This window comes from Leiobunum rupestre, chromosome 1 (genome assembly GCF_980474605.1).
Source record: "Leiobunum rupestre chromosome 1, qqLeiRupe1.1.hap1, whole genome shotgun sequence".
Classification (NCBI taxonomy): Eukaryota; Metazoa; Arthropoda; class Arachnida; order Opiliones; family Sclerosomatidae; genus Leiobunum; species Leiobunum rupestre.
In genome coordinates this window covers 2,938,740-2,965,643 of record NC_143384.1, presented here as the reverse complement: position 1 = coordinate 2,965,643, position 26,904 = coordinate 2,938,740, and positions in this window count along the sequence as shown.

Below are 26,904 nucleotides of genomic sequence, written 5' to 3'. Positions count from 1 at the left end.
CGTCTAAGTACCAATTGGCGATCGCATCAGGCGGGAATTGAACCCGAGACCTCCTGCTTGGCAGGCGGACGTTCTACCACAGAACCACCGACACTTATAACGTTTAATCGAAAATTAGACCCTCAGCTTTATCGGAAGCGTTTATTACAAATTAACAGAGTATTAAATTTTAGTTGTTACTATTCTCTGTTGGTTAAAAACGAAAGCGCCGCCAAGGTTTCGAACCCGAGCCCTCCTGCGTGACAGGCGATTGTTCTACCACAGAACCACCGATACATGTTACTCTTTTTTGAAAATTATAAACTCAGCTTCTCGGAAGAGTATATTAATGGTTTTTAAAGTCTACATTTTTTAAGTATGAAATTTTAAAGGTGAAATCTTGTTTCGGATACGCTTTTTTGTTGTGTTTTTTAACTGATCCCGATTACGTTCTTTTTTGTCTAATCTTTGGTATTGTTGGTTTTTTCTGTCTTATATTTGTATCTACTATTTTTTTATTTTATTTCCTTTTTCCCGCAAAATCGTCCAGTCTTAGAGGAACCTTTCAGAGCATAAGTCGTGCCCAAAAGCTTATCCGGTTTCATTATAATAACGTGAAAAATCGTACTTGTGAATGGTAAGGTGTTGCGCTTCTTGATATTATATTTTCTATTGCTTGATTTCTAAATATTTGAACTTATGTATTGCTCGACTGCGTTATAATATATTTCTATGAATTATTTTGATTCTTAAGTCTGATTGCTTGACTGCGTTATAATATTTTTCTATGAGTTTTGTTTCTGAAGTCTGATTGATTGGGTTGTTATTGTGTATTTTTCTATTCGTTATTTTTATTTTTTGATACTCTAATATTTTAAACTGGATATAGTATAACGTTAATTCTGCGTATTTCGAATGTGCGTGACGTGGAGGGCATTTTCACGTTTTATTAGGATCAGTTTTTTAATTTTAAATATCTTTCGTTTTATTTGTATTTTATTTCGGTTTTCAGTCGTATATTTTTATCGAGTTGTATACATCGTGCACTTACTCTTATGTTGGTCTGGTTTTTAACTGGGTCGTCATTACTTCGTTATTTATTTCAAACGTTTTATCGACTGATTAAGATGTTTAATTTGAAATAAAATGAGCGTTAAAGATGCGGCAAGTATTTCGTAAGCGAGAAAAATACAAATACCCTCTGTAGATATTTCTTTCATTAAAATTGGTTCGTATTATATTTAACTGAATAACTTGTACCGTAAATAGGGTTAAATTCAATTGAGCATTGTTTTAGTACGTCTAACTCGCTGTTGTAACTACTTAATTCTAAATATTCTGAATAAATTATACTCTGTTGTTTCGTCTCAATTATTTTAATTATAATTAAAATTTTATACCGGGCGGGATTGAACTGGGATTACGTTTTTAGTAATTAACTTGAAATTGCGGAGGTATATCTTTAAAAGTCATCTAGAAAAATTATAACCGCTAGGGATAATTCTTCCGAGGAGAGGTATATTTTGGCTTGCCAACTTGTTCGTTATTAAAGCCGATTTTTGAAACTTATTTTCATACATGTATTTAGGTTAGATAAACCTTAAATGTTTGTTTATTTTGTAGGTTATTAGATGCTAGCCCATTTAACTATGTTTTTATATTGATTTGCCCATATGGTTGAAAGTTAACGTAAAAATTATATATATAAGAAAAACAGTTTGATCCAGTTTGGGTTGAACAATTTGTTAGTTAGATAAACCTTAAATGTAGGTTTTTTTGTAGGTTATTTAAATTTCCATATAAAAAGCCCAAGGCAATATTCGACTTATTGCTGTAAATAAATTTTTATTTATTTTTATGCTTTCTGAACTGATATTCAAAGTGTCCTTTATCTCGAAAACGATACAATTTTGAACTGTCTGACTTGAATATTAGACCAATAATTAACTTATCCAAACCACCCTTTAAGATTAAACATAACAGAACCCACATTTTAAACTAATTTTGCAAGTCCCCATTTCTCACTGCTGCACCTAAGTTCCATTCAAGTATCCTTTCAACTGGTATTTTTCTTTCACGAAGTTTGTTTTCTATTTCGTCATACTTAATGTACTTAATCCTGATTTTAAATACAGTGCATAGTTAGCGTTAATATTAAATGCTAAACAGATCAATTGTTTTATAAATTTATAATCTATCGATCTAAAGCGATATCGTAGTGATAAAGAAATAAATCTAAACTGACTTTGGGGAATAAGGTGTCGACTTAAGAATGAAAGCTGAAGTGTTGTGGGATGATAAAGGAGTGATTTTCAAGTTATTTCTTGGCCAGAGTTTTTCTGATTAAAAGTTAAGTAAACTTTAAGTCCCTAGTATTTAAATTTATTGGATATTTTTAATTAACCATATTGTGAGTGTAAGTATATCACATAATCGCAATTTGATTGGTGATCTTTTATGGGGTGTATGTGGATCATTCATTTAAAAGCTTATTATCTCAGCATAAATATTTTATAATTATATTTTACTGTTTTGATAAAAACTCACGAAGATAAACCATTTATTTTAAATTGTAGACACAAGAGTTTAACGGCTCATTAATATTTTTAGAACTAATCATGAGCATTCAACAATTTTACCCATTCGTTTTAAAAGTATAGTTAGCCGTTATTTATCCTAAGCTTTAGTTGTCAGTCAGTGAAATTGGGAAATCGACTCTTCGCCACCAAAGGGATGTGAAAGTGCCACCTTCCTGAGTCGCGAACGCTAGAACAACAGGGAACTGCTAAAAAGTGTTCAAATTTCAAGAGTTAAATCGACTTAAAATTGGGAGATAGCTCTTATCATAGTTTCATTGTTTTAATCATGATTTTATCCGATTAGTAATAGGCCTTAAACCTAAACGAGAGTTGGTCGCAACCCCGAATTAACAACGAAAGAATGGCTTCGTTTTCATTGTGATGTTTGGTGGCTAAGACTTTCATTTTCGTAAGTTGTAGGATAATGAAAACCTAATTGAAGCCGTGAAATGTGGGACTAACTTGGTTTGAAATGGACAAAATTTTACTCGCACAGCGTCACTGTTTAAATTACAATTCTAAAAATACAGGAGATAAAATGCCCAATAAAATGTTCTTATTTTAATATGAATTTTTTTAAGATGATAAAACTATAATATAGAACTAAAAAAGAGAAGTTTATCATTACAAAATTCTAGTGAAACAATATCAAAATAGAGTGCGAATAAATATTATTTGAAACAACATGTAACCAATTATGGTAGATAAAACCAACATTCCTCGAGTGAGGAGCCCGGCGCAAAAGTGTTCAGAACCGAGGCCGCATTGCTTCGATGTACGGCGATTGCGATTTTCTGTACTAGTTAATCGGTCGAACGCGGGTCACCAGACACCTGCCGAATTTTGCGGCCAATTGCGTGTTTTAGTGGGGTGGCGGAGTGGTTAGCACTTTCGCCTCGCAGCAAGAGGAGCCGGGTTCGATCCTAGCTTGTGGCACTGGGTGAAAAACTCGGAACAACTCCTTCCGCGTTGAGTTTGCAAGATCTCTCGCCACTGGTTTAAGGGGTTTTCCCCCGAGTTCTTCGGTTTTCCCTTCCATAAAAACTTGTCGAGGTTAACGGTAATAGTTAGTGTAGGGAGCTGTTGGCTCGATCGCGTGGCATGCAGGGCTTGCCGCCACCCTCCAACGCATTGTAACCCGGCCACCTGAATTAAGGGCTTCAAAAGTCGCATGATGACTTAGGCCTAAGGTGGTGCCTTGGGTATAAGCCTAGCTGGTTATTATTATTATTATTAATTCCAGGCCGTCATGACCGAAAGATCCCAGGGTTTCGACGGCAATGGCCTGGAAACGGAAACGATTCTCTAGCCCCGAGTATTTGGCTTTTTTTTCGATTCGGCCTGAGTGGGGCCATTGAAGAGTTAGCCAAATACGATGGAGCTAAAGGATCCGCGCACGTAAAGTCCCAGACAAGCGACTAACTGCCGGACCAGGGCACTAACGACATACCAGGTGATTCCAGGACGGAAGGCACGCCAACGGAAAGGAGAGTGCGTCTCAGGATATCATTGACCGCGCTTTGGCGAGAGAGCCAACCGGAGCTTTTCTTGCAACTCAATCCATGCGAGCCAAAGGAATCAACCTGATTGCCGCAGTTGCAAGTTTGGGCCACGCACATTTGGGACCCCAACCGAAGACCGACGGAGATACGGAAGGAATCATCATCAAAATGAGTACTGAGAGGCGGCGACGGAAGAGCGTTCAACCACAGCGCGGACTCCTTCGAATTCACCGATAGGAGCCGGGCTTTATTCCGGTCAGTTGAAGCCCGAGCAGCTAACAGTGATAAAGTTTTGTCGATCACAGGACCTTATAAAGCGCGTTGATATTTCCAAAGATCTGGCGAAGGTATACTTTCAACGCTAAGGAGTTTCTACTGGCGGACGGCATCAAGAAATACTTGGTCTTCCGATTGGTGAAGGAATCTTGGAAAATTTCGCGAAGGAGATCAGAGACGCTCGAGAACGAAGACAAAAAAGCGGGGATATCTAGCTTGGTGGCATGATGGATTCCAAGGCCCCCTTTAGCCACCGGAAGCGAGGACTGTTCCCATGGTAAAGTTCCATCAAAGTATCGGTGACCTTTACAAGGGCCAAACATAGTTTTTCATCAAACGAACGGAGGTCGGTCTGACATCGCCATACCAGGGCGCTACGGAGAAGGTAAGACAGCTTAGGGATGGCCGCAGAAACAACACGTGGTTAGCTGTGACCTGTTCTAAGTTCTTTGTCATTTTATCCAGAGCTTCGATTTTACTCGAGATACAGGCAGACATGGCCTCATCGACGAGAGGAGCGCCCAGGAAGATGAATTGGGATCGTGGTAAAACTTTAATGCCCGGGACCACCGCATCGAAAATAGATTTGAAATGAATGTCGGTGAAATCACCACGGTTGAGAGAGATAAGCTCGCATTTCGACGGGTTGAGCTCGAGGCTGACGTCTGAGCAAAGATATTTTAGGTTGACTAGGTCATCTAGGACTCCACCTGGTTCTCCACCCAGCGAAGAATCGTCCAAGTACCATATGTTCAATTCTGAAGACATACAGGAAGGCACTTTCTGGACCACGAGGCAGAAGAGGGCCAGTCCTAAAGGGTCACCTTGTTGAACGCCGCACGCAGAAGGTATTATGGATTTGCCGTAAGAAAGGTAAGAGGTGACCCGATAGCACTGGCGCAGGTAGAGATAAAGTTCAGGGATTTCCCTATAAACGCATTCAAGGAGGCGGTCGCGACGCATCATGTTAAACGCGTTGAGGAAGTCCACTTTGAGTAAAACCTCGGGCTCGAAATGTGGGTGGTTGACGTAGAGGCGGGGTGCGTGAGTAGCGGCTTCAGCCCCGCCCTGAGTTCCGAAACCCAGTTGAGTTGGACGCAAGAGAGGACCCATAGTCGGCATGATGCGAGAGCAGGCAACCTTTCTGACCAGACGACGAAGAGTGCATCCCACCGCTATGGGTCTCACGCCTCCATCCTTTTTCAGAAAAGCGCACAAATTTGCGCCGTATAAAACTGGACATAGTGCCGATGGAACTTGGCCGGCGAGCATGAAGTTGCGGAGGCTTGTGAGATATTTAAGCAAACATTCGCCGGCAGCGCCTGCGCCGGGCCCAATCAAATCCTTAAGATGCTAAGGTTTTAAGCCGTCGAGACCACCTGCCGAGCCGGACGGGAACCACATGATTGCAGTGCGGACGCTGGGTTCTTGCACGTTGAGCCTAGGGAGACTATTTCTGTCAACAGGTTCGTACGGAAAATCCTGATGGGTATTGCCTGTGGGGTGTTTACCTTTGAGGACCTCTAAAGTAGTAGAGTTCGTTGGGGCAAAAGAGGACTCTGACGAGATCACACGTACAGCACCCGAGATATCGCCGTCCGCGCTCTTAGCCTCACAAATCTTTCCAACGTCCCGTTTTGATGGACGTTTCTTAGATGGTTTTTTGGGCATGCTAACCGCGAATGTGATTTTTGACTGCTGTGGTGAGCGAAACCAGTTTCCCTTCGGAGACAAAGGGAACTTGCAGACACATAGAGGGGAAGAAAAGTAGCGCTCTCCAAGATTCAAAACTGTTGTAATTAACGACCTTGTTGAGTGAAGAGGATAGTGCCATAGACACCATGTATCTAGCGTTTTTCGGAATGCGACTAATAATACGCCGATCTGATTTGAAAGTAGTAAGTTGACCGACAACGTCCGCGTAATAGTCAGCAGGCACGGAGGACGACGGCGGAAAAAAGCTGTAGGGGAAACGGAAGGCCCTGTGAAAGAAGATAGAGCATAATGACCGTTTAACCTCATTAAAGATTTCCCGCACTGATGACACGACTGAATTACGTCTTGTGAGAACATTATCTGGCGCGGAAACACACCCGGTGCTAGACGAATTGCACCCGGAAGTAAAACCCCTAAAAAACGTTATTTAGTAGAGTTTGAAACCACTGTCGCGAGTTCGACTGCATCACAGAACGAAAGGAGAATAGGCGGCGAGACTCAAGACCTTACTTTTTTTGGGGAAAAAGGGCCTAAAAGCGTAAATTGCAAGGCCGAATTAGCGCGGTCTGTGTACAATCAGAGCAGAAACATTCACAAGAACCAAATATAAAACGCCCGTCATAGAATACAGGTTAACACAAAGCTGGCACAAGCAAGCGAAAAGTATATATACAAAATTCAGGCGGAAAATGGTACTCTAGTCACTAGAACAACATTAAGCAAAAGGGAGGGATAACTACAAAAATTTAAAACACTAAGTACAAAAAGATCTAAATAAAGACAATTAAAAGGAAAATCGTTGAAAAAACAAATGCTGAAAAATAAAAAAATAAAATACAAATATTAGAAAAATTTACAAAAAAAAACACCGAAACTACCATCGCGATGCCGGGTTAATACATTTAGCGATTTCCACTGGTAAGCTCCGAGAGCGCTCCGAAATCGATTTCGACGTTACAGCTCGTGTCGAGATTTCCAAGGATCGCGGTCGAGCGAGTTTCCCAGTGAGCAACTCTCGGGGCGAGCATTTTCCAGTGAAATACGCGGAAAGCCATGGTGGACAATAATATTGTATTCGATAAACTTTATGAATCATCCATGGTTAAGCCTAGGCGTAAAGGAGAACTTACTTCATTTTCGGAGTAGGAATATACCACATCCTCTATATATCTTATTATTTTAGGCCTTTATACTATTTCCGGCGTTTGCCTTAAAAGAATTGCCTTTATTTCTTCGTCGGAACTATCCAAAGACGATTCTATAAACAAATAAGCAGCCCGAATATTTATTGTTCCTATCTAGTTCCGCCATTTTTAAAAATCACGAAAACCGCTCGAAATCTGTCGATCCGTCGAATTTCTCGGATCAAAATTTTCGCTGTGAGAGCGAGATTGCCAGTGGAAGACACGGATCTCGTCACGAGCGCTCCCGGAGCGCCCGAAATCCCCCAGTGGAAATCGCTAATTATTTACACTAAAGATAAGTTGGTCGAACAAAGAAGTAACTGAAATTTTACGATTTTAAATTAAATACACCCGCCACTAATGAAAGTTACACACCAAAACGTAAATTAACACTCTAAAAAAACGAAATTAAACAGATGCGATTGCTAATTTGCTACCAAAGGGGAAACACTGGAAAATAAAGGCCGAAAGGGGACCATGCTGCGCGCTGACGAGCGACCGAACCCGGTCTAATATATATATATATATTGCCCAACAACCGAAATCTTATCGAGAACACATTATCTACAAGTGCCCTAAGATGAAATAATAAAAATCAATGTTTGTATAATAATACCTAAAAATTAACGCTAGTAAGATGAGGGAGCTGTAAAATCACATTTCATCAAGGACATGATGAAACCCTCATATGCAAAATACACTTGAATTAATGACTGATTAAGACATCTGACCTGGTTCTAAGGCGGTGCCTTAGGTTTAAGCCTTTCTGAGAATACAAATACTGTTATAAATATTAATAATAATAATAATAATAATAATAATGATGGATAACGATTATATAATTATTTATCGCAGCCTTCGATATTTTTTACTGAAAATATATATTTATTTCTTATAGTCGTTAACGATATGCAAAATAAATTTGTACTTACGTCGTGTTGCCTAAATTCAAAACAACATACGCAAACCAATAACCAATTTTCGAATCATAACTTTTTAAGTTATTCGGCAAAACTTGGCTTACAACGAAAGCTTCATATACCTGAATTTTAAAATGATGTTATTCGTTAGTGAATGTTTAAACTTAATTATTGAGAAGTAATGTTAATTGCTTCTTTATTTAGGTTTTGTAGTTTAAATCAGGTGCATCTTTAATCATTTTAATGGGAAGCACATCTAAATGGTGTTCCAATTTATCTGCGAGAGTGAATAACCTATTTTATCTTGGATAATAGAACTGCATTCGCACAAATACGCTTCTCAAAATCTGAGTCAAATTAAGAAATGCACGTTAATTGATTTTAAGAGACAAATGTTGTTTTTTATTTTTAGTATTATACATTAAGAGCATGATATTAAGACATTAACGGACGCTCTTTTTGAATTAATGGACAATAGGTAGTCAATATTAAGTTAGATTAAGGGTTCATAATTCTGATTTCTGCAGATTAACACTTTGTAACTATTCGAGATAAAATAAATCTGAGGAGTAAATTGCGTATATTATTTCTGATATTTTCGCACAAAGAACTTTCTGGAAATCCAACTAAGAAATTTACCCTTAATGATTGAGCACAAGTAAAAATGCAAAAGGACGAGTGCACGTTAGATATGAAAGGTTCGGAAAAACCAATTTGTCACAAGTATACACACGTCAGGAAAACATTAAACCAACAATAAACCTCCCGTGGAACGATGAGAATACCTTTTTGAGATTCGTTCATAAACACGAAACGTTTTTCTAATTAGTATAAGGCCATCTCGGCGATAATTGATCTATGGGACAGTTGGCTCTGCCAAATCAACGGAGCGAACAAAAGGCTTTATCTACCCCTATCGCATAAGCATTGAGCTGCGATGCAAAATTGAACATTGAGTTTCATGAACAATGAATTGAATTATATCGTTCAAATGTAGGAGGTGTAAACTATCTTGACCTAAATTAGCTTATTGGTCTGTAGATATTTAATAAATGTATCCTATTTAAACCCAGACGTCTGCAGCAAAGATGTGATCACTGCTTATTGTTGTGCTGAGATCTGTATTCCTTAAAACAGATCCATTTTAAAGCAAATCACTAATTTGAACAATGTCTCATTAATTTTAAATATAGATTATTCAGTGACGATATGAAAATGAGTTCGGAGTTCATTTTTCACAGACAATCATTACAATAACATGATGGGTAAAAACATTTGGGTAGTACCAACTTGTTATTTTCATGACCTATTATTTCAGTGACAAAAGGTACGATTTTGGCCATACCAACTCCATTAAAGGTTTTCGAGTATGATCTACAACTTACTCTATGTAATTTTTCGTCTACCACCTAGCGTTCAAAAACTACAAATTCTAAAACCGTGAAAAATTTCACGATTTTTCTGAAATTAACAAATAACAACGAGCTCGACCGAGAGAGTACATACTGAAAATTGCACATTTCTAGAAGGTATGTTTTTTGAGAAAAAATGCCTGGGCCGATCAAATGAAGACACCCTGTAGACATGTTTATTAAAATCACCGAATTTGGTTGAAAAGGAGTGTGGTGGAGCATGGACAGTAAATTAAGAGGACAGGTTTTCGATACCCTTCCACAGTGCATTTTATTTCTCCCCGCGTATCAATCAGCTCGAGAGACTCCGAGGGAGTCTTGCAAGGTCGTTTGTACCACGTGACCTTAAAATTTCCAAATGGAAATCTATTGCGGTTGATATTGTTACGTAATTTTTTACGCTTTATATTTTAGTAATTTTTAATTTTGGCTTTTTAATTCAATAAAGACTATCAACTGATATTTAGTATATCATATTTAATCTATAAAAACGTGAAAAAATACCTTTTGGCGTAAAAATATACTTCGTGTTTATCTTTTTTCTTTTTTCGAACAGTATCGTCCAATCTTAGCGATACTTGTTTTTTTTTTCAAATAACCTTGCACGACTCCCTTAGTGTGATTGGTTTACGGGGCTTTAAACCAGGCTTTTTACCTATCCTCTAAAATCTACTATCCATGGGTGGAGTTCAAAACCCACCCTCTCTAGGAAATTGTTTAACCTTTGACCCTTGTAATTTCTCTCAACATGTTGATCCCCTTCGTTGTTTTAAATAATCTAATTATTCTGGAACTTTTCAATAAAATTACTCTTGCAGACATGTTTAATACCAGTCTAAGTTTTGTTAAAGGACATCATGTTTTCCATCAAAATATCTCTACTTTTTTAGATTTACAATTAAAAAGATCGAAATACCTTTAAAACAGGTCTTAAAAATATTTTAAGGATTATAGTTAATCGATTAGGTTCACAAAAATTAAATTGTGAAAACAAATGACACTTCACGTGAAAAAATCAATAAACATATTTCCCGGTCCTCCCAAGTTTAAAATAAAGTAATTCTACGTTTTAAATGTAAACGTTTCTTAATCAGTTGAAGAAAAATAAATTCAAAACGAGAATGCCCTATTTTGGGTTCAATAATCGCAGTAACCAATAAAAATAGTTGCTTTTTGATATTATAGCTCAAATTAAGTATGATACAATTATAATTTAAAATTATTTCTTTGATAAACATTCCTTTTCTTTTGTTCCCAGTATATTTATATGTAAAACATCAAATGTTAAAAATTTTAACTTCTGGTATTTATTTTTTATAAAATATTCCTGTGATAGAAGTGTTCCCTACCTAACAACGCAATTTTTTATTAATGTCACGGACTTTGGCCTTCTTCAGATCCGGTTAGAGGGCTGAGCCCAAAAACGAATGGATAGATTCTCTATTTTTTATAGAAAAGGGGAAATTCATAAAGGATCCAGTACATTTCTATTTAATTATATCGTACGAGGTGATAATTCATAAGTGCAATCTAAGATATCCTAAGCCAATAGCTTAGAAAATTGAGTTCGCCAAACAAACCCATCAAGTTTACAGCTGTTCTGTTTTCAAAACCAATAGTTTCGTTTTAAAATTAAATAGTACACTTAGCGCAAATTAAAATTTAGAACCAATTATTTACCGTTTTACAAATATGAAAAATGCATACCGGATTTGATGATACTCCTAAAACGTGTTGCGTGATGATTCCGGACATATTTAAAGTACTTAATAACGATATTTAAGAAAAAGATCTGAAATCTATGAGATATACATTAAAATTAAAGTCGCATCTTATCGAACCTGATCGCCTAACAAATTCTGACAGTAGTTAGAGAAAATGTGTATGTTCGTATGAGAACATGCTAAGCCATCACTACATGGTGAAAGAAATGAAAAACGGTGTATAACGCCAGTTGCTTAATGTTATTAATATTGAAATATGATCTTAGCCTCAAGGCTGAGAAAATATTAATTTGATATCAGATATTATACTTTTGTCCGAGCCATAAGGCCGATAAACTATGGTAAGGTGTTCGACTAGCCATATATTCCTAAAAGAATAGTTCAACAATCTATATCGGACCTAACAATTGCATTAAAATAACAGTTATTTACAGACTGACCGACATCAAGTGGATATTTATCGAAGTTATTTTCAAAACGAATCCCGGAAAATATCAAATTTCAAGGGAAAAGGCCTAAATATATCAAACGGTACGAAATAATAAATTTTTAAGACATAGCTTAGTTCAAACTATGAATACTACCGTCGCGTACTCTTCTATACATCAAAAAATACCAATAAAAAAACGAAACAAATTTAAATTTCCCATTCAACCGAATCATGCCATATTGGGCTTGAAACGAGCATACTTTTATCTTCAATGAGATTCGGTCGAACGGGCTTCGGTCCAATTGGAAACAAACGATATTACCGCAACAAAACCTCAGAAGAAGTCCTTTTCAAACAAACAAAATAAGAGTTATCATTTATAAAGCCGATAGGTATGATATGAAAATGGACACTATTAAAAATAATATGAAACTTAAAGGATTAAATATTTATATAGAACAAGACTTTACTTAAATTCAAAATTACCACTAAAATTTAAATGGATTACTATAAATTCTATTCAAATTGATAACAGCGTTTACAAATATTATTACCAGCGAGCTAAATTAGTAAAATGTTAATTTCTTCAGGAAGTGCTAATTTTTTTATGTTCAATATAATATTGGAATTTAGTTGCTAACTGTCTAACATATTTAAATAAAGAAATTCATATTTTCTTTTTCGTTGAAACATGGTTAACTTAAGGTGGTCGGGATTATTTAGTAGGTAATAACGTTTACGGATATGGTGGAGTAAATCGCAGAGGAAGAGGTTTTGGTTTCTAAGTGAAAAATAATATCGAGGTAGAATTAATTGAAAAAGCATTAACCAATAATGATACAGCAGAATTTGATTCGATTAAAATACAAGATTTATAACTTTGCGTTATATATAGGCCTCCTGATATTTCGATCACGGAATTTATGGTAATATCTGAATAGGCTGGGAAACGTTGATAGTGAGAAAATAGTTTTAGGATACATTAATATTGACCTTTTGAAATATAATAATACTACTAAGAATTTTCCGGAATAAGTGAGTACCTACAATTTGAGCCAATATGTTCATTATTATATTCTCTTCAGCAGTAAGGTAGAAGTTGGATGAAGAGCGGATCGGTCCTGACTCTCTTTAAAGTTTTCAAGGCGAATAGAGAACTGACCTGCTCTTCTTTGTGGTCACCCCAACGTGCTCTTTTGAAACGTCTATATAATGGTACGTTTCTAATTATTTAAAGTATATTTTCCGAGAAAGAGAATACGGTAGCTCACTTTAAATAAAACAGAAACCTTTAATGATCAAAACAAGTTTCGCTATAACTTCGTAGGGAACTTTAAACGCGTGTAAAAGACGACTGATATTCCTAATGCTTTATTATAATAATTACAATTCTTTCGCCGTTTCGGCTCTACCAGTAATGTTTATCTAGGCACACCTCTCACTTCTGATAAATATATTTGAAACTTTGAAAACGTTTAGCTCTGATTAACACGAATAAATGAGTATTTTACGTTTCTATTTTTCCGAGAACAAAAGTTCGTATAAACTAAACATTACACTCTAATGATCAAAACACTCTCCTCTTAAACCATTATCCTGGTTATCTTAAAGCCGACGGTTCTACAATTAATGTCAATCATGGAATAGCACTCATATCTGTGAAACATGTTTAACTGATTAAAACCTTTTTGTTTTAATAACTATGAATATATGATAAATTGTATTTTTTTATTCACAATTTTTTACCGAAACTCATATTTAAATATGAAAATATATATTTTTTTCATTATTTAGAACAATTAAATTCAATCAAATTTTAACATCGCTACTTTTCTCGATTTACGTCCAAACACCAAATTGACGAAATGGTTATCTGAAAAATCACACACTTTCAAAGGTCCACGGACAAAAGAACCCAGAAAACGCTGAGTAGTTTTTGAAATGCAGATAAAAAGAAAAATGGTAATGTTTATGGTACGCCATAACGGTATGGAAATCAGAGTAAAAACTAAGAACTATGCTGTTCATGTTTGTATATCCTAAATGTGAAATTGATCTTTGATGCTTCTGATAACTAATACATGAAAATGATAGTTACTCGTTAGTCAAAACTTAATTCAAAATGACCCCCTAACCGTGGCGCCGACCGTCATTTTTTGGAAATAATAAATAGTTGTGGGAAAACTAATGGCAGCCAATGAAAATGGGAAAAAGCTAAATAAAAATAAACAAGTCAGAGTGCTCTGCGGAAGACAGAGCTACTTCCCGAGTGTTCTCAGAGCGACGAAATAAAAAATGGGGTCTCTTATTTAATCGCTCCGGAAGTTGCTGTGACGTCAGAGTATATCACCGCTCCAATGGCGAGTGCTTTTAGTCAGAGCGGAAATTTTATAATGGCTTACAAATCATGTCACCTCTTGTTTTTAAACTGATCTAAAAGTAGTTTTGGCCGAGGACTCCAAATTGGTTTGTTACCACTCTATTGGCGGAGCGGTACGTTTTACATTGTTTCCTCTCTAGGATAAAGTTACGCAAGAGAAAGGTTTTTCTCTCCACAAACCTTGACAAGAGTAATTTATATAGAATGGTGAATCATTCGTAATGGAGGTCATTTTGATAGTATTGAGCTTTTTGCCTTAAAACTAAAGCTGTAGGTAATTTAATGTACGATTCAACCTTGCTAATACCACTTGCGTTTTATACTTCAAAAATGTTAATTGAAAATCTATATTCAAAAAAGATGTCAAGGACATGTGTTTAGTACATCTGGCATATTTAAGATATATTTAAAACTAATTTACCATCACCCTATACACATAAACTTAATAATCGCATCAGGGACGTCATTTAAAAAAATTCAGGAGGGGGCAGAACTTAAATTTCCGAGGGAAACCGGTTATTTAAATAGCAAAAACGCGTCAAGTTTATTATTTTTTTGGATTTTAATAAGCCTCTCCATAAAATTAGCTACGCTTGCTGAACTGGTTCATCACGGAATGCGTAGAAGTTTAGTTCATCCTATACTTAAAAACAGGGTTCCTCGTCGAATTTATTCTTATGTCCAAGGCTTTTTGAGTGAAACGTCATCGATACGTCATCCGTGCTACGGCCACCCGCACCCCCCTTCCTTGACGTGGGCGCTCCAGCACCAAGCGCGGTTCACGGCAAGGGGAGGTTGCGCCCATGCCATATGTGACTTGATGATTTGTTATTACACCCATAGCTCAAGATTTCTTTTAATGCCCCCGTTGAGTTAGTTCGGAATCCGACACTGCACCCATGACGCAGCAGCAACATCAAAACAAGAAGCCCAATGTTACTTTATAGAAAGGCCTGTTGATATAGCTTTTGCATAAATTCAATTATAAAATTCAAGCCAAAACAACGAATACATTAAATTAAACAGGGTGTTTCTAATGTAAATTTATTCGTGAACCTTTTAGCTCGTGAAAATGTAGGTGGGGCAATGCCTTCCCTTGCCCCACCCAAATGACGTCCCTGAAGCGCATTGTAGCAACGTAGGAGGAAGTTTCATGAAAAAGAGCGCTTTTCCGATCTCCCTAGTACTAATTAAGAACAATATACCTATCACCCTGTCCTAAATATAGCACACTAACCTAAGAGTACATTTCCTATAAAGAGAAACGTATTACAACTATTTATTAAACCAATTAATTAGCAACAATATTTCAATCACCCTGTACATTCACTTGATAAGCGCGATACAACATTCTCAGACATAATTTACTAAAATGGGTCATAACTCTCCAACTGTTACGGTTAGAATGGTAAATGATACCTCAAACCATGTATAATTACAAGTTCTTGGTAGCCCAATATTAAACTGTGTGACAAAGTGCCCAGAACGTTATTAGCACCCATATTTGTGATTTTGGCATTCATTAATGAACTCTTCATTGGATGGAAAAGAGGCGGGCGTAGCCTTTCCAGTCAGGTCGAAGAGCCGTATTATTTGGATCCCCAAATTCTTACACCCCCTATAATACAAGAACTTTTAAAAGTAAATATTATTTTATATTTAACGTTACTTACGATTTCAGCTTTATTAATAGGTTTAAAGTGTGAGTACCTTGCAATATTATTTATGTCAACAATTATTTAACATTTATTTACCCGTAGTACTATAATATACGTTAACGTTTTACGAGTGTGAAAAAACAATCGTCTGCATTAACTGCATTTTCAATCGGCCGAAGTAGTCGAGGTCACCAGAGTAAATATAAACCGAGAAACATAACCAGTCTGCCAAGACGGTTTTTTAATTCTAAGTTTTGGCGCCCTAATTTCCTCAAATTTTGGCCCCTCAGTCAATTTTGAGTCGTCTGCTGGCCAACTCTTACGCATGCGCAGATTTTTATCAAACAACAAAAAGAGCAAAAAAAGGTAGTATAATCTAATTTATTTTATGTTGGAAGTGTCACGAATATTGACCTCAGAAAATATTTTTCTCCAATTTTGTATATATCTAAAGGAGGGGGGACGGGTGTGTTCGTGGTTGCTGGGCTCAGACTTTGGGTTCGCGCGATGGTTCGCTCCATACCTGTCATTTGATAACCTTATCGGGGATGGTTTTTGCAGTGGAAGAGCAAGTCTCTCTAGCCCTCAGCTGTGCGAGGATAGGTTCTCGGGCAGGCCCATGGTGTCGCCTTTTGTTGGGCCGTGATGAGGGCGTTTGTTTGCCATATGTGAGCCTGTTCTTATAGCTGTCTCACTGGCCGAACGTTTGTTTCGCAAAGCGCATTTTTGTCCGGACCTGGTTGAGTGTTGTGGGCCGCCGTTGTGCCTAGCGGAACGGCGGGGTACAAATATATAACTTTATGTCACGAATATTGACCTCAGAGATACAAAATATTTTTCTCCAATTTTGTATATATCTAAAGGAGGGGGGACGGGTGTGTTCGTGGTTGCTGGGCTCAGACTTTGGGTTTGCGCGATGGTTCGCTCCATACCTGTCATTTGATAACCTTATCGGGGATGGTTTTTGCAGTGGAAGAGCAAGTCTCTCTAGCCCTCAGCTGTGCGAGGATAGGTTCTCGGGCAGGCCCATGGTGTCGCCTTTTGTTGGGCCGTGATGAGGGCGTTTGTTTGCCATATGTGAGCCTGTTCTTATAGCTGTCTCACTGGCCGAACGTTTGTTTCGCAAAGCGCATTTTTGCCCGGACCTGGTTGAGTGTTGTGGGCCGCCGTTGTGCCTAGCGGAACGGCGGGGTACAAATATATAACTTTATGTCACGAATATTGACCTCAGAGATACAAAATATTTTTCTCCAATTTTGTATATATCTAAAGGTTCATAATAAATATTTGATTCTGGTTTTAAAGCGACCCACTTTTCTTTATCCTCTATAATTTCATACGCGTGTAGTCGCTTGTTGAACACTTTAACAGTGCATTTAGTACCAGCTAAAACCAAATACATATTTACACGAAATATGTATTTAACTTGAAGAAACTTTCTATTTCGTTGTTGTTTAACTCGTTTTTTAACACAATACCAATAGAACAAGTTGGCAAGCCAAAATATACCTCTCCTCGGAAGAATGGTCCCTAGTGGTATTGATTTCTCGACACGACCCCCAAAGATATCTCCGCAATTCAGAGTTATTTACGAAAAACGTATTCTCGGTTTAAACCCTGCCCGGTATAAAATTTTAATTTTAATTTAAATAATTGAGACGAAACAATCGAGTTTAATTTATTCAGAATATTATAAATTAAGTAGTTACAACAGCGAGTTAGACTTACTAAAACAATGCACAATTGAATTTAACCCTTTTTACAGAACATGTTTATCAGTTGAATATAATACTAAGCAAATTTTAATGAAAGAAATATCTACAGATGATATTTGTATTTTTCTCGCTTACGAAATACTTGCCGCATCTTTAACGCTCATTTTATTTCAACGCTCGTAGACTTCCAGTTGATGTTGTGACACAAACCGCATGAAAAAGACCAACGCCGTCCAATTTCCAATATCATATAATGACTCGCACACCCAGGAAATCATTCACTGCGTTAGAAATCGTAGATATCCAAATATCCACACCAAATATATTTACAAGAAGCAAAAACCTTACCATCAACAAAGCACAGAGAGCCACTTGACTAACCGCCAGCTCTTAAAGCAATTAACGTTAAATTATCTCCTTTGAATTAACACAACTATATATAGGTCGTTAATAATACCCGTAAATAAATAACAAAAAACTAACAAAGTGGACCACCCACAGGGTTTACCCTTTAACCCTCTTATCTCGGCTGACTGCGCTAAAACAAGATTTAACCTTTAAAATTTCATTCGTAAAAAAACCAGATTAGGCGTTCATAAATTCATTAATAAAAAAAGACCTTATTACCTATTATGCTTACGATGCGTGTCTTAATTTCAGTGAACCTAAGCAGCTATCGGTGGTTCTGTGGTAGAGCGCTCGACTGCCAAGCCGAATGGTCTGGGTTCGAAACCTGGGTGGCGCATTTGTTTTTAATCAAAAGAGAAACGCTAAATTAGAATTTCTTCGATGCAATAATTTCAATTACAATTCTATTTCAATTAAACCAAAATTTCGTACTCTATTAAATACGCTTCCGATAAAGCTGAAGGTCTAATTTTCAATAAGGCGTAACAAGTGTCGGTGGTTCTGTGGTAGAACGTCCGCCTGTCCAGCAGGGGGTCTCGGGTTCAAATCCCGCCCGATGCGATCGCAAATTGATACTAAGACGAATACCGTGTACAACTGGTGGAAACCCTGCCATTGGACGTAGCATTACACTCAGCACTCGGTCCGTCCCAAAGTCATTAAGACGAAGTTGGAAAGAAAACGCCCATATAAACACAACAGACTCAACATGCACAACCATCAGAACACAAACACAACAAATTCAACACTCACAACCTACGCATTAACATTACAAAAACGTTATACACCAAACCGTCACGACGGTGAGCGAAAAAACACCAACCAAACTCAACCGCAAATGAATCCGTTAACGCTCACCGTCACACGGTGGTTTTGCCAACCCTTCGAGAAACTGCGTACGCAGTGATTACACTTTGCACCGAAAATGCGAACGCGTTCGCAGGCCTGACAGACAGACCCACAGACCCACAGACAGACACGGTGGTTGTATAACCCCTCCTAGGGGACTTTGTCCTCTCGGAGAGGTAAAAATGCATATTTTCTAACGTTGCTTTTAATATAATTTATCCGGGTACGTGCCATCGAGATTGTATTACAAGTTATCTCATCACTGGTTAAAGGGGTTTTACCCCGAGTTCTTCGGTTTCCCCTTCCATAAAAACTTGTCGAGGTTAACGGTAATAGTTATTGTAGGGAGTCGTTGGCTCGCGTGACATGTAGGGCTTGTCACCACCCTCCTACGCATTGAAAGCAGGCTACCTGTTTAAAGGCGTAAAAAGTCGCTAGTTGACTTGGGCCTAAAGTGGTGCCTTGGGTATTAGCCTAGCTGATTATTGATTATTAATTTATCGGTAAAGAATATTTTTCAACGAACTTCCCAGAAACGGTGTTTTCAATACTGTATTGTTTTTGACACAAAAAGTTATAACACTGGTGATACTGATTTCTGATGGCCATTGTTTTAGTCGGGTTCCTAAAATTATTTGAAGCAAGCATAATTTTTTTAAAGAAACTTTCTAACCGCATACAAGAAAGAGCTCTAATTGGACCATATAAAATCTATTTTCAGACCAAATATCTATAAAACTACTTATTGGTGGAATATGAATAGTGGTCGGCATTATTCAGCCATTATCCGAGGATATTTCGAATATTTTTCAAATAACCACCAAAATCAGATATTTTTATCCGTTTTTCTACTTCTAGTTAATTGTTAAGATAATTTAATTAAGAAAAGTAAAAAACAAATGAAATCCAATAAAATAACTATAAATCTCTAAAAAAATATATATATTGTTTAATCACTTAAGCTTACTTAGATATAAAATATATTTTATTGGCAAGTAAGCTAATAAATGAAGCTGGTCAGATAAATTATTGGAAAACGAAGAAAAGAAAATTATCTTCAAGTGATGTAAACCTGCTATTTTTTACAATTGATAATTTATATCAGATATTCCTCAAATAAAAATTGATTGAATAAAATAACTTAGTTACGCAAAGCCATCAATTATATTTTTCGTTTTATTCATTTTTTGAAATATGGAATGATAGCTTTTGAGATATACACTTTTAAAAATAAATTTATCTCATAAAATAGCTATTATGACCTAAAAACGTTATTTTTAATCTTCCATTAGATTTTTTGACTTAGACAAGACAATCTATTGAATAGCAAGTTTGAAAAATAATTAGTTCTGATAAATTATCTATAAATGCCAAATGAATTAATGAATCTCTCAATATATTCCAAATTAAAAATATTCTAGAAAATATAGACCGATAAAAATATTTGGCCTAAGTTGTCCTCTTTCCCTAACTACTAGAGGATTTCGGAAAGGGGATAGGAAGGGGAAGTAAGTCGGTTGCGTTTTAGTTCCTTTATTTTGAACGCTACTTGTTGGTCATATATCTGAAATTTATTACGTGCATTAATTTCATTAGGAATATTAAATTATTTTCATTTTCCCAACTTACGAATTCGAACTGTGATCTTCCTTGACGCCATGAAGCTTCTTTAGTTCTTCAGTTCGATTAAAGCCCGACAAAGGGTAACAAACCCATCACGTCAAGACTAGGAGTAACGTTAATCTTATAGGTCCAGGTACGTAGCTAGAGCCTTCCGGAACTGAGCACGGCCGGGAACGTTCTTTAGGTACTTCGGTAGGGAGTATGGAGGAGGGGAGAAATGAATGTCTGCGGACGTCAAGTCTGAAGCCCGGAAGAATAATAGAGATGACCCGATTCCCTCTTGGGGGGCGACGCCAGTCGGACAAGACCGCCGAGAAAGGGGCGAATGCACCACAGGATCGATGAACCACGCTATTAACAACAATGAGACGCTTAAGACGGCGGCGCAAAGCTAAGGTGTCCCATTTGTTGTTCTTGAGCACGAGGGGTCGGAGAGTGCAATAACTGGTGGCTTTACCGGGGAGTCGGGGTCTGGCTCTTGTAACCCAGCACGGGCGGTGGCGCACTGGGAAATGTTAGCTCCGTCCAAATGTTCCTATCTCCACCTCCGACTTCGGTCCGGTGTGGGCTGGTAACTGGGCTTCGGCCCAGGCTAACGGAGAGGGGCCGGGCAAACTGGCCCTCTCGGCGAATTGAGTTGCCTGCTGTGGGGCTGCGGGCCTCCGTATGAGGGCACGGCGGACCCATCTCCCGGCCTTTTGGAGTTCCACCGGGATATCCGGTGCCAGCTGTGCCGGGTTATGCGGGCTGCTGTGTGCCCGCCGTTCCCCTTTAGGTGCTCCTTCCAAATGGCTTGGCTCTCTACCTTTCTAGGTAGGATGTCGGCTGGCGTTGCCAGAGCATCCGCTCTTATTCCCACTGCTGTGTGCGAAGTGGGGGCTGGTCGACCCATTGCTGCACCTTCTGCTGGGTTGAGTGGCTTGCGTCGAGGGTGCGACCGTCAGTAGTAGGGTTTTGCTACCCATGCTGGTTTTGTCACCTGTCCGGGCTTGCGGACGCTGGCGTAGGGCATTATGATGACGGACCTCCGGTGGTGTGGTTTCGATCTTACCGGGTACACCGGGCTATAAATCTGATGCATGTTCTTGAGCACGTTTGTCATCGACTTACTCCACGCGAATCCAACGCTGGTCGCGAAGCGAAAGGCACACCGCTGGATATTTTCAACCGCGTACACGCCACTTGCAGTTTATGGGGACCAGACGGCCGGACATCACTCAAGGATCGGAAGAACGTAGGTTTTAACTCCTAACGACTTCGTCGCAAAGGAGCAGCGGGACAAGTAATTGCTTGGGCAATGACACTCCAGGTTGTCTGTTAAGCTTACTCCGAGATATTTTTGAGAGGAGACTGTGCGCCTTGAAGAAGTGAACTGGCTAACCAACTCTGCAAAGAGAGAGAACTGAGCACTTTGCAGAGTTTAGCGGTAGCAGCCACTGCTCACTCCACTTGCCGATGGTGTCGTGGTTGGATTGCAGATCAATGTAGTCCTGTGTCGAGAAAATCGGCCTGGAGAGTTCTACGTCATCCGCGAAGATGTAAAGTTGGGAGACGACTTTGTCTCCGATGTCGTTGATGTAGATGATGAAGAGGAGAGGCCCCAGGACCGACTCTCGTGGTAAGCCAGAGGAAGCATGGAGCCAATCGGAAGTGGCACCGGGGAGTACCTCTCGAAACTCCCTGTTCTCGAGGAAGGCTGTTAGCCAGTTCGGGGTTCTACCCGTGAGCCCGTAAGAGTAAAGTTTGGCCTTGAGGAGCTCATGCGGAACCGAATCAAAGGCTTTCGAAAGTCAAGGAAAATGATATAGACTCGGCCGGCTTGCTCTAGCCCAGAAGTCCAGGCGTCAACGCGGCAAAGGAGCTGGGTTTCAGTGCTCAAGCTACTACGGAAACCGTGCTGGGACGGACTCATGAGGTTGTGCTGGATGAAGTGAGCCGAGATGGCGGATGCACTTACATGCTCGTCGGCTTTGAAGACCTGCGACAGGAGTGCAATTGGATGGTACTCATTTGAGTCAGATTTGTCTCCACCTTTAGGGATCGGCGTGACGTTGGCCTGATGCCAGTCATCCGGGATTTCTCCCGTGTCGTCGGAGAGCTCGAAAATGACTGTCAGAAGAGCGGCTAAGACATCAATACACCTGCGAAGGACCACAGCCTGGATGCCGTCTGGGGCCGGAGCTTATTGTGGTTTGACATTTGTGAGCAGCTGGTTAATGTCTTTCATGTCGAACATTGGTGGGGCACATGGTTCCGGGAGAGGAACGGTGTCAACGTCGTACGATGGAAAAGAACGCCTGAAGGTGGAAGGTAGGAGATTGGCTTTGGCGGCTGCAGTGGTGTACGACTGCCCTGAGGCAAAGAGGTCAGGGACTCCAGTCACTTTCGCCTTCATAGAGACGAGCTGGTAGAACTGCTTCCGGTGGGTAGTCAGGTCGGAAGCCAATTGTCGTCATGATGGGCACGGCGGGCGTATTTGACCATGGCACGATGTCGAGTGAAGGCTTGCATATTAGCAGCCGTAGAATACAGCCGATAACGATTATAGCGTCGCTTCGTGATACGCATCAGATGGCGGAGACAGGAGCCGACCCACGGGAGATTTTGCGAGAGGAGAGCCTCTTCATCGGAACATGGGCAGCTATCACTTGGTTGATGGTAGAAGTAAGTGCGCTCCACGCCTTTGCAATAGAAGTGGTGACCACTCGGATTCTGAGAAGGTGAATGTCGTGGTCGCTGACTCCAGGTAGATGGGAGATGTTCTCAAGTAGGTTGTCGTCAGAGACCAGCACAATGTCAGGAATAATGGTGGCTGCGTCCTTGACTCTAGTAGGCTCGGTGACTCGCTGGGTAAGATGAGAGACCAACAGCGTGTGAAGAAAGCTTGAAGCCACTGACGAGGGACTCGTGAGCGTAGCCTAGTCAATAGTGCGTCTTTCGATTAAATTTTGAAGACGCTTCCTATAACCACGAAGACATTTTTTGAAATTAAAAGACATTTGTAAAATTTTGTCAAATTAATTAATTATTAATTTGATCTCCAATTAGGCGTTAAGGTATTTTGCAATAATTAATAATATTCTTTTTAATTAACTTCTGGTGGTAATATCAGAAATTTTTCATGTTCCCACTTTGTTTTATAATTTTTTAATCTAACGTTCGGTAAAATTTTGGAAATAATTAAAACGTTACTTTTGCATATATTTGTAGTTATTAAGACTATAAGGTTTTTGTCGTTCAAAAATGTCACAGGAGAAAGCGTTATTTCTTGATTTACATTTTTGGCCAGAGTGGAAACCACGAAAGTTTTGATCATTGGAGTTTCATGTTTAGTTTATATAAACTTTTGTTGTCGAAGAAACGTACCACCAGAGATCCTGACAGTTATAGAGATGCGAAACTCCCTATACCCTAAGCAAACCAGTTTTTTTCAAATTTTTGCCGAGCGCAGCGACGCCTGTACGTGGGGAGTAATCGCAGAGATTCTAGGAATGTTACCGTTGTTTACAATTTTTGCGTCTCTCGGCTTGAAAAAGGCGCTTCCTTCCGGTCAAAGGGCGGCGCTGATGCTTGAATTTTTTTGTCAGGTTTTCGTCGGAGTTTCGCATCTCTATAACTGCTAGGATCTCTGGTACCACTCCTCATTAATTCGTCGTAATCAGAGGTAAAGGTTTTCAAAATTTCAACGATAGTTCACAGAAATGAGCGTTATTCTCTGATTTAATTTTATTGGTACAGTGGAAACTACTTAATGATTGTAATTTATATAAGTACGGTGATGAAAACTTTTAAGCTTTTAACTAAATTTAAATATATCTACGGCGTCGTACAAACAAGGCTAATGGTTCTACAAAAGAGTGTTTTGATAATTAGAGCTTCAGGATTAGTTTAAAGTAAAGTTCTGTATTCTCGTTTTCGGAAAAACGTACTTGAGATGACTAGAAACGTGCCATGGTGTAATTAAAGCGTACACAATGAATAGGAAAAAACATCCATCTCAGCACCTTAGTTTAAACAAATGAAAGAATATATCTGTTTAGTTGCACTAAATACCGTCTCCTTATATGAAAGCTCATTTTACCAGAAATTGACATGCTTCAAGATAAAATTTGAAGAAGGTGAAATATTTCTGGGCCAATTTGACAGTCTCCTTATATGAAAGCTCATTTTATCCGAAATTGACATTAATTTAAGCACGTAGGATTATATTTAAAGATAATTGTTTGAAATTTTGGCACAGGGTGAAAAATATTATTCTCAAACTTGAAGTATATTTTCTCATGCTTCAAGATAAAATTTAAAGAAGGTGAAATATTTCTGGGCCAATTTGACAGTCTCCTTATATGAAAGCTCATTTTATCCGAAATTGACATTAATTTAAGCACGTAGGATTATATTTAAAGATAATTGTTTGAAATTTTGGCACAGGGTGAAAAATATTATTCTCAATCTTGAAGTATATTTTCTCATGCTTCAAGATAAAATTTAAAGAAGGTGAAATATTTCTGGGCCAATTTGACAGTCTCCTTATATGAAAGCTCATTTTATCCGAAATTGACATTAATTTAAGCACGTAGGATTATATTTAAAGATAATTGTTTGAAATTTTGGCACAGGGTGAAAAATATTATTCTCAAACTTGAAGTATATTTTCTCATGCTTCAAGATAAAATTTAAAGAAGGTGAAATATTTCTGGGCCAATTTGACAGTCTCCTTATATGAAAGCTCATTTTATCCGAAATTGACATTAATTTAAGCACGTAGGATTATATTTAAAGATAATTGTTTGAAATTTTGGCACAGGGTGAAAAATATTATTCTCAATCTTGAAGTATATTTTCTCATGCTTCAAGATAAAATTTAAAGAAGGTGAAATATTTCTGGGCCAATTTGACAGTCTCCTTATATGAAAGCTCATTTTATCCGAAATTGACATTAATTTAAGCACGTAGGATTATATTTAAAGATAATTGTTTGAAATTTTGGCACAGGGTGAAAAATATTATTCTCAAACTTGAAGTATATTTTCTCATGCTTCAAGATAAAATTTAAAGAAGGTGAAATATTTCTGGGCCAATTTGACAGTCTCCTTATATGAAAGCTCATTTTATCCGAAATTGACATTAATTTAAGCACGTAGGATTATATTTAAAGATAATTGTTTGAAAATTTGGCACAGGGTGAAAAATATTATTCTCAAACTTGAAGTATATTTTCTCATGCTTCAAGATAAAATTTAAAGAAGGTGAAATATTTCTGGGCCAATTTGACAGTCTCCTTATATGAAAGCTCATTTTATCCGAAATTGACATTAATTTAAGCACGTAGGATTATATATAAAGATAATTGTTTGAAATTTTGGCACAGGGTGAAAAATATTATTCTCAAACTTAAAGTATATTTTCTCATGCTTCAAGATAAAATTTAAAGAAGGTGTAATATTTCTGGGCCAATTTGACAGTCTCCTTATATGAAAGCTCATTTTATCCGAAATTGACATTAATTTAAGCACGTAGGATTATATTTAAAGATAATTGTTTGAAATTTTGGCACAGGGTGAAAAATATTATTCTCAAACTTGAAGTATATTTTCTCATGCTTCAAGATAAAATTTAAAGAAGGTGAAATATTTCTGGGCCAATTTGACAGTCTCCTTATATGAAAGCTCATTATATCCGAAATTGACATTAATTTAAGCACGTAGGATTATATTTAAAGATAATTGTTTGAAATTTTGGCACAGGGTGAAAAATATTATTCTCAAACTTGAAGTATATTTTCTCATGCTTCAAGATAAAATTTAAAGAAGGTGAAATATTTCTGGGCCAATTTGACAGTCTCCTTATATGAAAGCTCATTTTATCCGAAATTGACATTAATTTAAGCACGTAGGATTATATTTAAAGATAATTGTTTGAAATTTTGGCACAGGGTGAAAAATATTATTCTCAAACTTGAAGTATATTTTCTCATGCTTCAAGATAAAATTTAAAGAAGGTGAAATATTTCTGGGCCAATTTGACAGTCTCCTTATATGAAAGCTCATTTTATCCGAAATTGACATTAATTTAAGCACGTAGGATTATATTTAAAGATAATTGTTTGAAAATTTGGCACAGGGTGAAAAATATTATTCTCAAACTTGAAGTATATTTTCTCATGCTTCAAGATAAAATTTAAAGAAGGTGAAATATTTCTGGGCCAATTTGACAGTCTCCTTATATGAAAGCTCATTTTATCCGAAATTGACATTAATTTAAGCACGTAGGATTATATATATGATAATTGTTTGAAATTTTGGCACAGGGTGAAAAATATTATTCTCAAACTTAAAGTATATTTTCTCATGCTTCAAGATAAAATTTAAAGAAGGTGTAATATTTCTGGGCCAATTTGACAGTCTCCTTATATGAAAGCTCATTTTATCCGAAATTGACATTAATTTAAGCACGTAGGATTATATTTAAAGATAATTGTTTGAAATTTTGGCACAGGGTGAAAAATATTATTCTCAAACTTGAAGTATATTTTCTCATGCTTCAAGATAA